The sequence below is a fragment of the Sturnus vulgaris genome, chromosome 4, assembly GCF_052056855.1.
Source record: "Sturnus vulgaris isolate bStuVul1 chromosome 4, bStuVul1.hap1, whole genome shotgun sequence".
Taxonomy (NCBI): Eukaryota; Metazoa; Chordata; class Aves; order Passeriformes; family Sturnidae; genus Sturnus; species Sturnus vulgaris.
The window spans coordinates 31,893,403-31,910,635 of record NC_142246.1 but is presented as its reverse complement, the minus strand read 5'-3'; the positions used below and the strand labels follow the sequence as shown (position 1 = coordinate 31,910,635).

Here is a 17,233-nt window from a genome sequence, read left to right as displayed (position 1 = left end):
AAGAGTGGCTGGGGTTTCACTGCCATTGACAGGGAAAGCAGCTGTGGCTGCTACCTTGAAGGAGCTGTGAGCTGTGGGGTCTCCTGAGCTCGGAATAAGATGGGGCACTTTGGGTTTCACAGTGAGTGGAAGCAGTGGCAGGGAAACAGCACTCACCGGGGGACTTTTTGCAAGTAATTTAAAGCTCCATCAGTGTTTTTTTTCTCCTCACAGCATTGTTGTCTCAGAGTGTTTAGCTCACAGACACCAGTTACCAAGGTTAGTGTTGATTGAAAACTCTGACAGAAAAACAGAAATTGCCCAGTGCAAACATAGCATTTCCTCAAATTTCCACTGTGTCTGGGGACAGAGGCAATTTCCCCTTCCCTTGTTTAGAAAACAGCCTTCATTCCCCATTTCCCTTTCATTCTCCCAAACACACTCTCTGGCAGGCCAGCCTGGCAAGGGCTAAAGGCTGCAGAGGTGAGATGTCCTTGTGGAATCCAGGGATTAAAGGCTGGCAGTTAATACCTGCTCCTTCACTTCTGTTCCTGCTTTTCCACCTTTTTTTTTTTTTTTTTTTTAATGTGTGAGACTTTCCCTGTCCAGTGCCTGTCTTTTCTTCTGTCCTGTTATGGAATGAGAGGTGTTCAGAAATCCCCCAGTTTGCCTGCTCCAGCTGAGTTGCAGCTCTGTAGGGTGCAGTGTATTTCCCATATGGTTGTTTGGGACACCGCTGGCCTGGCAAGGGCTCACCATAGCAGGGATGAGGCTCCTGCACCTGAACTGGCTGGCACAGGAAGGGCTCAGGCCTCCCTGCACCCAGGCCTCCTGCTTCCTTGGTGAATTTGCCCCTCATGGAGACGAACCTAAAGAGACCTTCAAGCTCTGGCACCTTTAAAAACCTCCCTTCTTTCAATGAAGGGATTTTCAGCAAAGAAAATACAAACAACTCCGGGTCAACAGAACAAGTATTTAAGCTGTTCCATCCAGCCTGGTACCCTGAAGTAGGTAGCCTGTTCTGTTGGTTTAGCTGCTCGATAAGATGGGTTTCATTGTCTGAACCACTTCCTTAAAGAACAACTAGATGAGTGGTGGGTACAATTTGCTCTTGATTGTCACTGGGAAAAAGAAAGAACACAGTAGCAGAAACAACCACACACGCTGGTTTGAGCAGTGACTCTTCAGCTGCTGGTCCTTGGGTCAGCTGTGGCAAGGATGGATTGCAGGCAGCCAGTGTGGAAAAATGAGTGTGACACCAGGCAAAAGGAGTGCTTGGATTTCATTGGCTTGACATCATGCCTTTCCATGGTTTGATTTTTTTTTATTTTTCATTTCCTTTACAGAGTTCTGCTCCTGGCTTGGATCCTGGCAACACTTCATCACACAACAACAGTTGCCATGGCCACTGAAGTGGAGGCAGCAAACAGCGCTGCTGCAGTGCTGGCAGGAGCTGCTGCAGCTTCCTGGATCCATGGTGCATGGGAAGGTGGGTGCATGGGAAGGCGGGTGCATGGTGTGCAGGTGCATCAATGCACGGGTGCATGAGTGCATGGGGGTGGGAGTGCATGGGTGCAAGGGCAGGCATCCCACTGGGGGCACAGCACCCCTCTGGTCACTTGCAGGCATGAGCATCCCACAAAGGGCCACTAGCGGGGAGCAAGCCATGCCTCACAGAAAAGCATCATGATTTCTATCATGAAATGTTTAGCATGGGCTCAGTATGGGCATCTGCAGCTTCATGCCTGCTTTAGAAATAGGGATGAGTGCTGGAAAGGGAGGAGGTGGGGCTGCAAGGATGCTAGACACGCTGCCAGCTCTCTGTGCATGTGCAAGTCGTGAAGGTGATAAAACAAAAGCTGGTGCTCAGGAGTTCAAGGAGTGGGCTTATCTGAAGAGGCAGCTCACCCCTGCTGTTGTTCCTCTCTCCTGCTGTGCACAGGGCTTGTGAAGGAGTGGGAGAGATCATCTGAAATTGTTGGGGCTCACTGGTCTGTTGATGCACTGCAGGCAATGTGGCCAAAGAGGAAAGCAGTGCCCAGCAGCTGCTGGCCAGGCAGCTGGAAGGAGCAAGTGAAGTCGTGTACAGTGCATACTGGAGCTGGCAGTACTCAAAAGAGGGGTTCTGGTGTGGGGCACCAGATCAAGGTGTTTGCTTTTATTACCTCACCTCCACACAGATTTATTGAAGACCCTCACAGAGAAGCTGCTGCTGGGGGTTACTCACAGCAACAAGAAGCTATTCCTGGGGTAGTTGGGGAAATTACTAACCACTGTTTCCTCTTCATCCCTGCACTGCTGGAGATATTGGGGCAGGAACAATGGCAGCAGACCTGCACTGGCCACCCAAGCTCACCCAAATTTGAAATGCACTTCTAGCCTGGAAGAAGTGAGGATTTAAATCCATCATGCAGTGGGCTGCCAGTGGAAGGGAGACTGCACTGCCTGTTTGCTGCTGCCCTGGTTGTAGCTGAGATGCAAGAAAAAGGACTGGTAACTTAAATCAGTGCAGTGAGACCAGCTAGTGTTAATTTTGCAGAGCTCTGTGTTACTCATGGTACATTCATTTTGTTTACATTCTGTTCTATAAAACTAAATAGATCCTCTCTCAGTGGTTTTATACTCTCTAAAGAGCTCTAACATATTTCTCATCCCATTTTACATTGGTTTGCTTGTTTCTCAAACCAGTTCTTCCAGTGTCTCCTAAATCATGTCTACTGTTTTTTGAATCCCTTCCAGGTTCTTGCTATCTGCTCAGTGCCAAAATGAACAAAATACTCATGGTTCATAGCAATATCCACTACGACACAAGAACAGGAGCCTTGTGCATCTGAATTTCTGGGCCTCTCCAGTCAAGTTACATAGAGATTAATGCCTTTATCCCTATAGTGGCTGTACATTTTTATGCTTTTAACTTACAACAAGTACATAGGATTTCCTTGGGTTAGATTTTAAATCCTCTCCTCTCCTTCTCGTCCTCCTTCCCCTCTCCCTTCCCCTCCCCTTCCTTCCCACCCATTCTTTTCCCAGAATCCAAGACTTGCACTTGTTTTGAGTTAACAACCCACAAAGGCAAAGCTTTAGACCTTAGCTCATTGCTTGTTAAGCCATTCCTGATCTCTGCAGCAGGGCTGTGGTATTGTGCTCTTCAGTCTCTTAAATGTAACACTGTTTTAATATCTTCAGCCATACAGTGCCCTGAAATCTGTCTCTGACCTCTGCGGTTCAAAATTCCATGTGGACCTCTCAGTTGTTCTGGAGTCAGATGGGGTCCTGGTTTGTTACATTTCATATTTATTTGGTTGTCAGAGTCCCAAGAGAAGCTGTGCCTCTTACAAAATTCTGAGCAAGCCACTCTTTTGACCCGTCTTCAATCACATTTTGCTCTTCTTGGATGTCCTTAACATAATATTCACGAAAATCAACCTAGCTGATCTTACCGTTCACCATTAATTCCTGGAAACTGTGAAAATCACTTTTTCCTTTAATCCAAGAGTGAGAATTCTCCCCAGGCTTCCTGCCTAGTCACAGGTCCCATCGTGTTGTGAGAAATCTGCTTCAGAGCAGGACAGCCTGTTGGCAGGCTCCTGATCACCCAAGCACCTTTTCTGGGAGGATGAAACACGAGCCTTCAGACGTCCCTGCTCTTACTTCAGTCAGCTAGGTCCTATTCTCAGCTGTAGATGAAGCTCCTCAGTCACACCAACCTTCACAATGCAGTGTCAGCTTTTGGCACACCTTGTGGCAGGGAGAGGCTGACCCATCAGAGATGGCAGCTTGGAGCAGTCCCTTCAACACACACTGAGCAAAAAGTCCAGGTTTTGCTTTTCCGGTAGTCTTGGGTTTCATAGCTGTTGCAGGACCAGGCAGAATTCTCTGTAAATGCTACTTTTTGCTGTGTCTAATTTATTTCACAGCAAATAAAAGTGCACATGATAGTTATCCCTTCCCTCTGAGAGCAATGTCGATTCTTAAGCCTTTCCCTCACTTAGCCAAGACTTTTCCCCTCCACTACTTTAAATATGACATTTTTCTGAGGTGACTTTACAGCTCTGTTGGCTAACCTTGGTAAAAACCTTTTCCCAGAAGTTTGATGATGATTCACTGGCATTATCCAGAGCACAGATTCTCCTGTTTAAGCAAGTCACACAATTTCTGTCAGCAGTGTGACTGAACACCGAAAATTGCCAAGTGATGACAGGCTGGAGAAGGGGTGGTGTTGGCAGAGCAAAGTTTTTTCCTGTCATGTTGAGGTTACAGATACTTTAGTGTGTCTGTTCTGGATGCACAGCTGTAGGTCCCCTCAGGAAGCACCTTTTCTCCCCAGTAAGTTCATATGAGAAAGAAGTATCAATCAGAATAACAGTGCAAATATTAAACCTGTACTGCAGAGCGGGGTGTTGAAAGAAGCCTCAAGTGAACGCCTGCGATTACATTCAGGTCCTGCAGTCTTCTGTTCTTGTTTCCTCGTGTCTTCAGCTCTACAAGTGGAAGCAAGGTTCAGTGCAAACATTAGACACTTTGTTCCACGTATAGCTTCTCATGTAGGTGGGGAAGGGGACAAGGCTGAATTTGTTCTCTTATAGCCTCTATAAACAGCTTGAACATCTTGCAGCTGTGAGAGCACAGACCGTAACGTCTCATAAACCATCTGCAAATCTTTATGTGATATGGAAGATAGAAAGAACAGGCAGTGTATGTGAGTTGTTCTCGTTAAAACATCTAATTCAAGTCAGTCTGATGCAAAGTTCAGTTTTTCCAAAGTGTTTACTGGTTTTGGCGTATGCCAGTGGGTCATAGGGTAGTGTCACACTCACATGGCAAAACAAGTATTCTCTGATAACCTTCCCATAGGGACATGCACTATCTTAACACTCTCAGCCTACTAGGGAACACTAAGACAACCTTGAGCTATGGGGCAGTAACTTGGTTTCTGCAAAAGTTTGAGCAGCACAGCCTGAAAATAGGAAATGGAAAAAATGCCTCGGTGGAGAGGGGGATGGAAATGCCCCCCGTCAGGGCAGCCATACCTGATTCTTCTTTACACCTCATCTGAGGACTCATCTGAGGACTCGTTGCTGCTGGGGCTGTCTCTGTTCACCAGTCTCACATTCATTTCTGTATACTCTGGTCCAGACCATGGCACACCTACTTTGCATCTAAATCTGCTTTGCAGTAGTGTAGGTCCCAGTGTTTCTTCTTCCCTCTACCCTTTTGTTAGAGATAAATTTCAACTCCAGAATACAGGCAAAACAAATCCACAGCAGCAGTTTCACTGGCACCCTTCAAAGTATCTGCAGAAACTAGCTAGAAAAAGTTGCTGAGTTCATGTTCTACTGAGCAAAGCTCTTGCCTCCATGACCATCACAGCCAGACTCAGGCACACGTCAAGGGATGGGAAGCTTGGGCTGCCACCAAGAAACCTATTTTTAAGCTGTCTCTGCTGCATAACGTAATATGAGATTAAATGCATGATGGTTACTCACTACTTGCTTATGGTGAAGCCACAGGAGGCCAGAGGGGTGGGACTGGGATGTTCTGCCACCCCTGCATCCACCCACGGCCTCCCCAAGGAGCTCCATCTCCTCCGAGCTTTTGGAGCACAGTGCTAACAGTCAGACTCTCAGGCCCTGCCCAAGAGCAGGTTTTTCACTTTCTAAGGCACGCAGTGACTTTTCAGCAAGGTTTTCTGCATGGCTTGTACTTTCTAAGAAAGGAGCTGAAGCGAAGCCCAAGAGTCAAGCAGCAGCTCTGCTTACCTGCCCCAGGGACAGCAGGCACCTTGTACATGCCTAGAAAAAAATCCCTGCAGATCAGACAGAGATGTAAAACCCCATCAAACCACTTGAGAGAGGGAGTGAGAGGTTTTTTACGTGAACAACGTGGATGAAATCTCTTTTAAACCTAACTGAAATGAAAGGAGGGTGGGGAGATTCTATTGCTACTAGAAGCACTTTTCAGTCTGACCTAAAAATTACATGAAACTCCAACCTCAAAGTAGTTTATTTACAGGCTTGGGTTTAAAGAAATCTCTGTTTGAGGGGGAAAGGCCATTCCTCAGCCAGCAGGCAGAACTGGAGCTGAGGGGGTGGCTAGTGGTTCTGGCTCCTTAGGTATGAATTAGGTGGAATTGCTGTTGGTAACTACAGCCAAGAGTAAATATTTGGGTTCAGGGTGCCATAACTAGGCATGTCATATAACCAATGATAAGCTGGGTCTGGACATCAGAAAATAAGAGATTTGATGTCTATCTTCCCATGAATACCAGAGGGACATAACTGCTTTTGAGAATGAAGAGATGATACAACTACTTAAAAAATTTATAAAAAGTCAGTGTGGCAGCATGCTTGGAAAGCTAAAGATGGGGTAATGCAGGATCTTACGGTGGTATGACCTTTTATAGAACTAATAATAAATTTTGGGTTTTGGACTGACATACTCTAATGTCTACACCAACTAACGGGAAAGAGTTCCAGGATAATATGTATACCTGATTAAAATAAATCAGCACCATTTTTCACACATATTTTCATTTAAATGGAAGTAAGACTGTAAGAACAAGGCCCCAGGGCCCTCAGCTAAACACACAGCAGATGAAACAGGTTATATCCCATGAGGTGCTGTCCCAAATTGTGGGGTTGGACTGACACCATGCTCACAGAGGCATCATCGTCCCTGCAGTGCTTGGCTGTCTATGTCTCTCTGTGTTCACGTGTTTTCATTTCCATTTAAATTTACCTGCAAGTCTGATTTTTCCAGAGTTTAACATACTTTGTTTTGCTAGATAATTGTTACAGTCCTGTAATATGTTTTACTTGGAATTTATGAATCTGCTCCCAGCTATAATTCCATCTTAGCCTAGTTTTGTCTAAGAAATATGAAATGCTTTCTTATTCACAGAGCAACAGATGTGAATATCATCCTGAGGATGGGAGGCTTATTGAGTGCCCAGTACAGTACTTTTCATGATATTTCAAGAAACTCTTTATCCTGGGTCTATATGAGAGGAAATACAGCTTTCTGAGCCCTGGATCACCCTGAAGTTTTACTTTATGGTAGCTGTGTAGGAGCATGCCAAGTTTTCATTTATTTTCCCATGGAAATTATAATTCTATGCACCTTTCATGGATTAGTCTTATACACTATAGAACAATGCTTGTGGTTATCCCATTTGTTTCCCTTTTTCAATCTGAAAACAAAAAAACCAAGGTTACCTCTTTTGATCAAAATTGGTTTTGACCACATCTGGGACATGCAGTGATGAAACTAGAGGAAATACCAGGGTCCTGGTGATAGCTATGAAGTCACTGTCACCTGCTAGCATGTTGTCTTCCTAGAGTTTAATAGGATTTCAAGCTATATTTGCACTAGAGTTGATGCTAAAATTTTCCTGACTTGCCATTCAACTTTACCACCCACCTACTTTTGAAAGTCCTGCTGGGTGTGAGTTCCTGCTATGCTGTTCTCAGCTTTCACAAGTGAAAATTGTATGAACCCTTCATCTGCAGATCAGGCCCGCACTTCTACTGTGCCAGAGTTTTTTGAGCAATGCAGGCACAGAAAAATAGTCAAGGTGCTATTTCTTTTTTGGGCTAGGATGTGTTATGTCATACTAACCACAGTGGGTGTAGAAAGCTGCACCTACTTTCATCTAATGCTTCCCTAGTAACTCAGAAACTGAGACTTTAATAATTTTTTGCTAAATTTCCCTCTAGAGGTAGTCTGAGATTTCCCTCCACATTAGAAGACACCCAGAAAATGTTTCATATAATGCCAGCTGGTAATTAATACAAATTAGTGACAGGAAATACGCAGCTGAAACTGTTGCACTGAATCAAGCCATGCCTCCACGGACTGTAGCATGGGAGCTACTCACTGTGAGGTTAGGAAGTTAAACAGCCTTTGCTAAAAACAGTCCCTTTTATTTAACTTTCGCTTCTTCTCTCAGTTTTGGGATGATGTGATTCCAAAGAGAAGTTCCTGTTTCTTTTCCCTCCTCCCATCCATTCAGCAGGTCTGTGCAAAAGGCTGCTGGAGGGGAAGGAGGGCGAGCACACTGTGCCTGCCCCATGCCATGCTCAGGCAGCCCCTGCACTGAGCAATACCAGACACGGGGTGTGGAGAGGGAGCTGAGTCCTGCTCCTCCACCCTGTGCTGGCCTTGCCTCCAGGGTCACTTGTCAGCAGACAGCCTAGGAATCAGCTCCTGTTCAGTGTGCTCCTTCTCACTGCCCACGAGGAGCATCTGTCTGGGCACAGACATCATGGCTCAGCACACATGGAAACCACTGCCCTGGAAGGTGACCGTGGTGAGTGGGAATTCTCCCCATACTTGTGAATAATTCACAATAATAATTGTAATGAAACAGCACATTTCATGCACAACTGCTATGGAATGTTCAAAATATTGGTGAGGCAACGAGATGAAATAAATCTCTGGTTAAAACTGATTACCTGTTTATTTCTTCGAAAAGCTTGTGAAGAAGAAGAAAAATTGGATTCTGCCAGGTTTGTGGAGAAGCAGGTGGCACAGCAGTTAGTAAATCCTGCTCAAATGCTTCTCAATCCAGTAGCTACTTTCACTCAAGTAGGAAAGAAAGGGTAGCCAAAGAAAAGACAGAGAAACAGTCAGTATTGCCTTCCTCTCCTCCCCCTTCCCATCCCTGTCAAGTCTAGGCTTTTGGCCAAAGCTTGCAAGACTCCCCAGGTACAGGGTGCCATGTACGGCCCCGACTGACAGCAACGCTTGTTTCCAGGACAATTTTGTCGCCACAGAAATTTCTCTTTTATCTCTGCTTTGTCAAGTAGTAAAACATAAAGACAGCCTGGTGCCCTTCACACTGTGGAGACAGCCTGTGTGCAGGCACATGTGTGCACGGGCAGGAACAGTGTGCCCCCCGGGCTGCCAGGGGAAGGGACTGCTGGCTGCTGCCACCCTGCAGGCTGGGAGGGATGCTCAGCACACACAGGTCTGCTGAGCATGGGGCTTTCTGAATCAGGCAAAGCGAGGCCAAGCTATGGCCAAGTGTCCTGCAATTTCCCCTCACTGCAAAAACATCCATTCTAAGCACCTGCTTCCTCTTTGAAATAAAGTAACACTCCTCAGTGAAAAACAGACAGCGCTCTGAAAGAAAAGCTTTTAAAAAATCCTCAAATATATGTTTGTTGATTGCACACAATGGGCAGTTTTTTCTTTGCATGACTGGAAATACAGATGTCCAAGACATTTGCACGTGCTGTCTCTTTGCAGAGTGCCATAGCCCATGGTCGGGCAGGGAGTGCAATGGCAGGCAGCTCCAGCGTGCTTCCAGAAGCAGCAAGGATGGGTTACACAGTGCCTCTTGCTCAGCCACTCAAGCTTGAAAGCGCTGCTCATCCAGCTCACACTCCCTGACTGCCCTTCTCCTGGGAGCACCACTGAGGAATGGCAGCCACTTGTCTCCGTTTGATGACCCAGTGACCTGGCAAATCCAGTTGTTGTAGGTCTCATCTGGGCTCCTGCAGAGGTGGCACCAGTAATGTGTGCCCAGAGAGTGTCACTGAACACTGTCACTTGCTAATGCGTTTATCTGGATAGCTGAGATTTAACCTGTGCCCAAACCATGTGAACGCATGGTTCTGGGAAATGTGAACATACAGGACATCACTTTCCTAGCCTGTATATCTGACAAAATCAAAATGCTTGTTCTATGGTTAAATTACCAGGCAATTGCTCTGAAGCAGTTGAAGAGCAGTACTTTTTTACACAACATAGAAAACTCATACACAACAAAGAAACTCATTGCCAGGGAATATCAGAGTGCCCATTTGTGCAAGGTGTGTCCATTGGGATTAAATAATCATTCGGACACAACCTCCAGCACACAAACTCTTCAAAGTGCTGATTAGCAAATGGCAGGGGGATTTACCAAGGATAAATTCACTCCGGCAAGGCAAATTCACTTGCCCTGGCTCCAATAATCTTGTCCAAATACTTATCCAAAATCTTGGAGACAGGATACTGGTCCATTCAGGCCAGCAATCTGACGCACATCCCTGTCCTCCTGTTGTAAAATCTACCTCATGGCTGTAATAATTAATCAGCTGGAAACAGCCCAAGCTCAAAGAACAATGTCATGGCACTGAGTACATATTTACTCAGTGAAAGCAATGAAAAAAAGGAGTTTCACTCCAAGCAGAGCAGAAACACCTATCAGATATATACAAAAGCAGAATGAGAGTGCAGTCTCAGTGGAAGATGTGGTTGGGCTTTTGCAAAACTGGTGCCCAATCGTGACAAAAATGGAGTTGAGCTCAATGCTGTTGGGCAGTACTGCCCATCTGACAGTAACTGCACTCATATTTGCAGGAGACAGTTTGGCAGGATTTTAAATAGAAATGGGGTTAGAGAGGAATAATATTTCTTTTTTTTTTAAGTTTCCAAAGTACTTATACCGGTTGTTTTGTAAGCACGAAGGTAGGCAGCTTGGGAACAAGGTGGGCAGGCTCTGCCCTGGATCCTGGAAAGCAGAGATGATAGATAATCTGGGGTTCCTACTGGAGAAGCAATAAAATGTGAGTTTTCAGGGCAGCACTGTGGCAAAAACAGCTACTGGCATTTTCTGAATGCACAAGAAGGTGTGCAGATTGTCAGCTGAAGGATGTTACTGCCTGAATGAAGGACTCTGAACTTTGTGAAAGCTGCTCCTGCTACAATGGGGAGCATGTAAACGATCTTCAAACAAAGCTGAAGGCCATGGACACTACTAAGAGTAAGGTTTTCATCAATTGGGCCTCTGCCAAAAATCCAGAAGAACTGGCCTCAACCAATGCATATAAATTTTATTAGGCAGATAAAATTCTCAGCATAAATTTGGCACAATTTTTTATTCAAGAGCATGATTTACTCTTCCAAATAAGAGGGTCCCCACTCTTTTCAAATTGACACAGCATTCAGAAAGGCAACCTGAGCTTTGGCTAAACAGACCCGGTTTGCTGCAAGGAGAGGCGTCCAGGAAAAATGAAATTGGCTTGTGAGTTACAGCAGCTCCCACAGCCTGAGCCCTCTGAACACCAGGGCATGGCCATTCAGGCCCTGCATCCCTGATGCAGAGGCACCCCAGCATCTGAGCTGATGTGGGAATATCCTGGAGGATAACATTGCTGTCTCTGTCTTAACAAGGAACTTGAGGGGCCACTTAGCATGTATGAAGAGAAACACAACATGAGAGCTGTTGTGGCTCCAAGGGACAAACCATGTTCCTGTCTCCAGATCAACAGAAGCCATTGGAAAAAGCAGCAGAGGTGCTGGGCAGGACATCCTTCCCCAGATCCCATGACAGCACTTCTCTAGAACTCCTCAAGCACACTTTTCCTCCGTCCTTGGTCTCCAGCAGGGTACAGATCCCTCTGGGGGCTTTGGAGCCATACTTGACGACCTGACAGCCATACCTAATACCTTCACCTCTTCCACTGGGGACAACTGGCTTGGGACAGGCAGATTGCTCTTCCTCACACTGCTCTTTGAAGCTGAAGCCTGTATTTGTAACAACTTCAAGTTAGCACAGGAAGAAACATCCAAAGGAGGGCCAAAATAACCCAGGCGGCTTCATGCCTGCTGAGACCAGGCTCTGTTTTGTGAAGCAATTGAATGGCTTGGCATTGTGTGTCAAAATAGCACAGGAGAAAAACAAGCACCTCTTGTCCAGAGGGTGCTAGCTGCTATGGGACAGCACACATCTGGCCACGGGCACCGGCTCCCGGCGTGCCGCTGGGGATGTTTGTGCTGATGCCAAGGGAAGAGAAGCCAGTGCACATCCTGTTGGCTTCACCTGAAGTGACCCAGCTGGGACATTGTTTCAGTTTGGCAGGACTGTGGTGATTATGTGCACAGTGAGAGGGGTAATAATTCTGATGAAGTGGCCTCGGACACTCTGCTGTCCTGTACCTGAATGCTCTGAGTCCCACAGAGCAATGAGAAGCTTCTTTACACAAGAAGATTGTGCTTGATTAATTAAAGCATCTAAATAAAAATCACATCACCCTGACTTACTGGGATGGATATTCCTTTAGCTAATCCCCTTTTTTTTCCTTCATCAAGGCTCTGTTACCTCAAATTAGCATTTGCTGCAGATAGTCAGAGTGGATCAGTGGGCTGGGATAACTTGCTCCTGCAGCTAAGCCTGCAATGAACTTGATTTAGTATCATCTGTCTGCTTTTAAAGACCTTATTCAGATGGAAACTTAAGAGATTTAAGTAAAACTATTTAGAACCCAGTTAACCAGATTTCCGTGAATAAATGTGGGCTTGCCATAAATGTAATTCCCTACTATTTATCGTGATTCTCTGCTTTTGCTTTACTTCTATCCCACCTAGAAACTGAAAGTATAAAACCATAAAATGAGCAAGCTCACGTGAGGATAACTTCAGCAGAGGTGGCTGCTTGGCTGTGTGCAGGAAGCCCTGCTGTCACAGTGCCATGAACTCCCCAGCTCACATTCACCAGTTGCTGTGCCAATCGGGAGCACCACATTGACTCTCCAGCTGTGGCAGGAGAGCTGTGGCTGGGACATTTGAGTGCATTGCCCAAGGGAGGGTGTATTTAGACTGACACAGAGCATGTGGGTGCCCAGGCAGACTCCCCAGAATAGCTGAGAGGCCAGGCATGGCATGGCAGAGTGGGTTGTTGATCTCTAGGTAACTGATTCTAAACCGGTATTTCAATTTTTTTCTTCCAGAAAACTTGCACTTATATTTTAGTCATAGATTCATTTATTCCTGGATCATCAAGTCCAATCATTAACCAAACACTGCCAAGTCCATCACTAAACCATGTCCCTAAGTGCACATCTACACACAATTCATTTTGGAACTATTCATTCTGTGTAGAAAGGCCTTGAGGGGAAGCATGTGAAGAGTGGCTGAGGTCACCTGGTCTGTTCAGCCTGGAGGAGACTGAGGGGAATCCTTATCATGGTCTACAGCTTTCTTATGAGAGAAAGCAGAGTTAGGCAGTGATGTCTTCTCTGTGGTGACCAGTAACAGGAGCAACGGGAATGGCAGGAAGCTGTGTCAGGGAAGGTTTATGTTGAATATCAGGAAAAGGTTTTTCACCCAGAGGGTGGTTGGGCACTGGAACAGCTCCTCAGGGAAGTGATCTCAGCACCAACCTGACAGAGCTCAAGAAGCGTTTGGACAATGCTCTCAGGCACATGGTGTGACTCTTGGGGCTGTCCTGTGCAGGGCCAGGAGTTGGATTTTAATGATCCTGATGGGTCCCTTCAACCTTAGGAGATTCTATCATTCTATATAATTAATTTTATATAATTCATTTTAGAAGAAATTGAAATGCTCATGAAGAGGTCTTGTATCAGCTTTGCTCGTGCTCATCATTTACATTTTCCCTGTAAGTTTTCCTCTACCAATAAACATTAAATACTCACAAAGTCTGTTATCACAGAGAAACTTGTGTCTCCAAACAGCAGTCACCAGAGTAGCAATATTCTCCCAAAATGCACTGAGCCATGGCAAAGCAAGGCCTTCCAGCAAAACAGGAATTATCTCATTTTCTCCAGCAAAGTATGGCAAATGCCAAAGGAAGCTGCAAAAAGTGCACGCACAGGGATGAGTCACACTGCGTGTGTGGGACAGAGGAAGCCTTCAGGGAAACAGCTTTTAGGGAAAGACATCTTGGATGGCATCATCTGCAGGGTGCTCTGCCCTCAGACCAGCGGGGATGTGGCTGTGCACAGTGGGGTACCACAGCACCCCATGGGAAGATGCAGCACCCCCAGAGGCACACAGGCTGTGAGGGTGGGTGGGTGCACAGCCCCCAGCTCGGGCTCCGTGAGCCGTGTTGGGAGGAGCAAGGCAGTGTTTTGGGGCAGGGGAAAGCCCCACTCTGGTGACTCAGGGCTGCCCCATGCCAGGTTTGATGTAACCCCTGTGAATTGGTTTATCATCTTCCACTGCGTGGCTGTCCACTGGAGGCAAAAGGCTTAGATGGCACAATGGGCAATTCTGGTTCATAATCCAAAACATAGCCTCCTCCTAGTACTATGAAGAAAATCAACTCTACCCCAGCTGAAACCAGCACATTCTCCACTCCTTATCCCACACCCTTTATGTCATGCTTAGGTCCCACAGTATCCAGAACATCCTAATTAACCACCACCCCCTTCCCATCCTTTGAAAAAATTACACATATATCATTCCCTTAGGACCACCCCCAAAAAATGTCCATGAAATTTCCATAAAATGTCCACAGAATGTCCATTAAGTTCATTTAGTCCTAGGCTTTGGCCCCAGCCAAAACCAGCACACTGCCCCAAGGGTGGTACAGGATCGAAGTATTCCCTACAGATGCCCAGAGCACTGCTGGAGGCTGCTTATGAGAGGATGAAAGCACCGAGTCATACAGCTGGGGAAGATTGGAGGGTGGGGTGAGGGGGGCTGGCAGAGCCCTACAGACTGATGGGGAAAGAGGGCAGGAAGGGATAAAGGTGGACTAGAGTGGAAAGGATATGAGGCAGACTCCAGCTGCAGGAGTCACAAAATGCACATGTGAAACAGCTGAAACCTGGCTAAAGGAACCAAAGATGTGAAAGGAAGCCAAATGGAAAACAAAAATGAAGGCAGGAGAAGCTGGGCTGGGATGCAGCAGCCCCATAAATACCCAGCTGGCTGAGTGTGCATACAAATGCCATGACCACCTGGAAGCTCCACACACTGAGACTGACCCGACCCCAGGCACTAAAACACGCTTTAACAGCCATCAGCTCTCGAGGGCTTGCACTGGAAACAAGACCACATCCCTATTTATATGTCTATATTTTCTTGTCCTCAAGAGAATTGTATTCAGAAAAGCATCCCAGCTGCTGGGTCTGACAAACTTTGTCATGTGCAATGGGAACAAAAAATGGCCTTTAAAGTGTTACAGTGACTTGTGTGGCAGTAATTTTTAAAGTTCTTAAAAAAAAAAAAAAAAAAAAGGCAGGGGAAAAAAATTGTCCGAGAGTAAAAATACTACCGAAAACTGAAACTTGACAACACTGACTGTGAGAGATAACATCTTTAAACAGGCACATAGCACCCGCCCAACTTCCTGCTGCTGCCCCACGTTTCAGGACAGAAACTGTGAGGGGTTAATAATGCAGCACCTTGGCAAATCCCCATCCTGCTACCTGGGTTTAGAGACCTCAAAAGCTCACCTTCTCCTAAGAAACAGTCTGGAGAAAAATATACAAAGGCACTAACTTTGAAGGGCAGGATGAGGTGTATAAATCAGCTGAGAAGCCGAACCTCAAAGGAGCAGAGGGAATGACAGCAGTACCACAGCCCCCAGCCACAGGCACTACCCTGTGCTCTCCAGAGAACAGCTGCAGCACAGAGGTCCAAGAGAGGAGCTCCTTACAAAATTAAAATAAAATCAGTGGCTCAGATTCCTCTCCACGTCTCTACACCAATATTAGCCTGTGTAAAACAAGGAGCTATTTCCACTGACATTTCACCTTCTGACACCAGTCCAAAATCTGCTCTGAACACAAATTCACTGGGGAGGCTGGGCAGTGCCTGGAGTTGCAGCAGCGAGAAGCTTGGCAGCACACCTTTTAGCTGCTGCTGAATTATTTAGACCATGGGTGCGTAATTGAGAGCAGAACTAGCCTGAAGGAGCTACCTATCATCAGCTATTCATCAAAAAGTAACACATCAAACTTTGATAGGGATTTCTGTGCCTTTACTGAGTAATTTAAAGCTGCCACACACAGAAAGGAAGCTCATTTGAAGAGCTGTAATGTACTATAGCTGAATTTCGTGCATCCCAAGACTTTGTGCAACTGCCTTTGCCTCCTCAGAAAGTCCAGGGTCCTGGGCAAAGCACCATTTTTGGTCACTGTGGTTTCCTTCCTCCCCACTTCTATTTTCATTATTGTTGACAGAAACATTGTGCACCTGCTGCTGCTACTGCAGAGGTGGAAATCCCCCTCAAAGCAATCACCAGAAAGGTCACTGTGCTGTTTCTTCTGCTGTAGCATCAGCAGGGAGACAATGCACCCTGTCTAGCTTAAGAAACACCCATATATGTGCCAGCAATCCCCTCACCAGCCTCTTGTAATAAATCCAGTTGGCAAAATCAATTAACAAACTGCAAAAGCAGCTAACCTAAGGCAGCAGGGATGAAGCCAACCTGGCCTGTCACCTGCACTACCAAGTCAGACGATGCCAGAAGGGACACGGGGGCAGGGAGTGTTTCCCTGAGGCATCTAAGGATGTCAGGTGGGTGTCCTGGCCCCTGGCACTGGTCCACCTCTTTCCATGACACAGCCCCATGCCATGGCCACCTCTTGGCTCCCCTACCAGCTGTCTGACCCAAGCTAGTGACAGGGAGGGAGAGATTGGAGCAAAGGATATGTAGCAGTACTTGTGCTAAACTTGGGTGAAGCCCCAGCTGCAAGCAGAGGGGGGAAGAAAGAAGAGAGAAAGAGACACATCTTGGGAGAGAGAGGAACAGTTTGAAGACCCAGCTGGTTTTGCTGTTCCAGGCAGAAACCCTTTAGCAAAACCTTGGTGATTCCAAAGACCCCTGAGGAAAGCCAAAGCGTGCACTGGCATGGACAGTTTTTACACTTCCTACAGACATCTCTTTCTCCCATTTATCCCAATGCAGAGTGAATGTATTTTGCAGTCCTGAGGGGAAGAGATATTCAGGTTGCTGCCTGCACGCCTACTGCCTTCCAGGAACTCCCAACAAAGGAGCAATGCATCAGGTTTGTACACCACACTTCCCCACCTGCCCAGATGCTGATGGGTACAGACAGGGGAGGGAATGGGGTGGCCACTGGTGACACGTGCAAACAGGAACTGAGGCCGTCCCTACCTGCTGGGAAAAAGAAGAGTGAGGGCCTGGTCCCAGGGAAATTTGAGCTGACTCACCTAGAATGATTTTGAATGGGGTTTGAGTATCTTTGTGTGTGAGGATATTCCCAGGCTCCAATAATGGATGATGTCCAGCAGGAGCCTGGATTGTAATATTATGTGACTCATAAGCACACCTAGATAAACCTATGCTTGAGAACATCAGTTTTTTTCATGCTCTCCCTAATTTTCCCCCTTACTTCAGCTGAGTGATGGAAAGGGTGATCCTATCTTCACAGGAGTTCTTCAGTAGTATTCTTGACCCCTTCCAAAACAAGAAAAAAAAATTATGATCATTCATAAACTCTCCTGCAAAACGATTGACTGGTGTTAGCTTTCCTGGCAAGGGAATAAATCCAAC

At 46.3% G+C, this 17,233-nt stretch overlaps 1 long non-coding RNA gene across 8 annotated transcripts in view; it reads left to right on the top strand.

The window, feature by feature from the left end:
* The first annotated feature begins 1,161 nt into the window (after nucleotides 1-1,161).
* Nucleotides 1,162-17,233, top strand: part of LOC148223931 (uncharacterized) — a 57,490-nt gene continuing 41,418 nt past the window's right edge. For 3 of the 8 annotated variants that reach the window (XR_015803106.1, XR_015803105.1, XR_015803104.1), the window contains exons 1-2: nucleotides 1,174-1,468; nucleotides 16,625-16,724. This is a non-coding gene — a long non-coding RNA (uncharacterized LOC148223931). Of the gene's footprint in view, nucleotides 16,725-17,233 lie in introns of those variants that run through there. The other 5 variants (XR_015803107.1, XR_015803111.1, XR_015803110.1 and 2 more) reach the window with 5 other exon arrangements.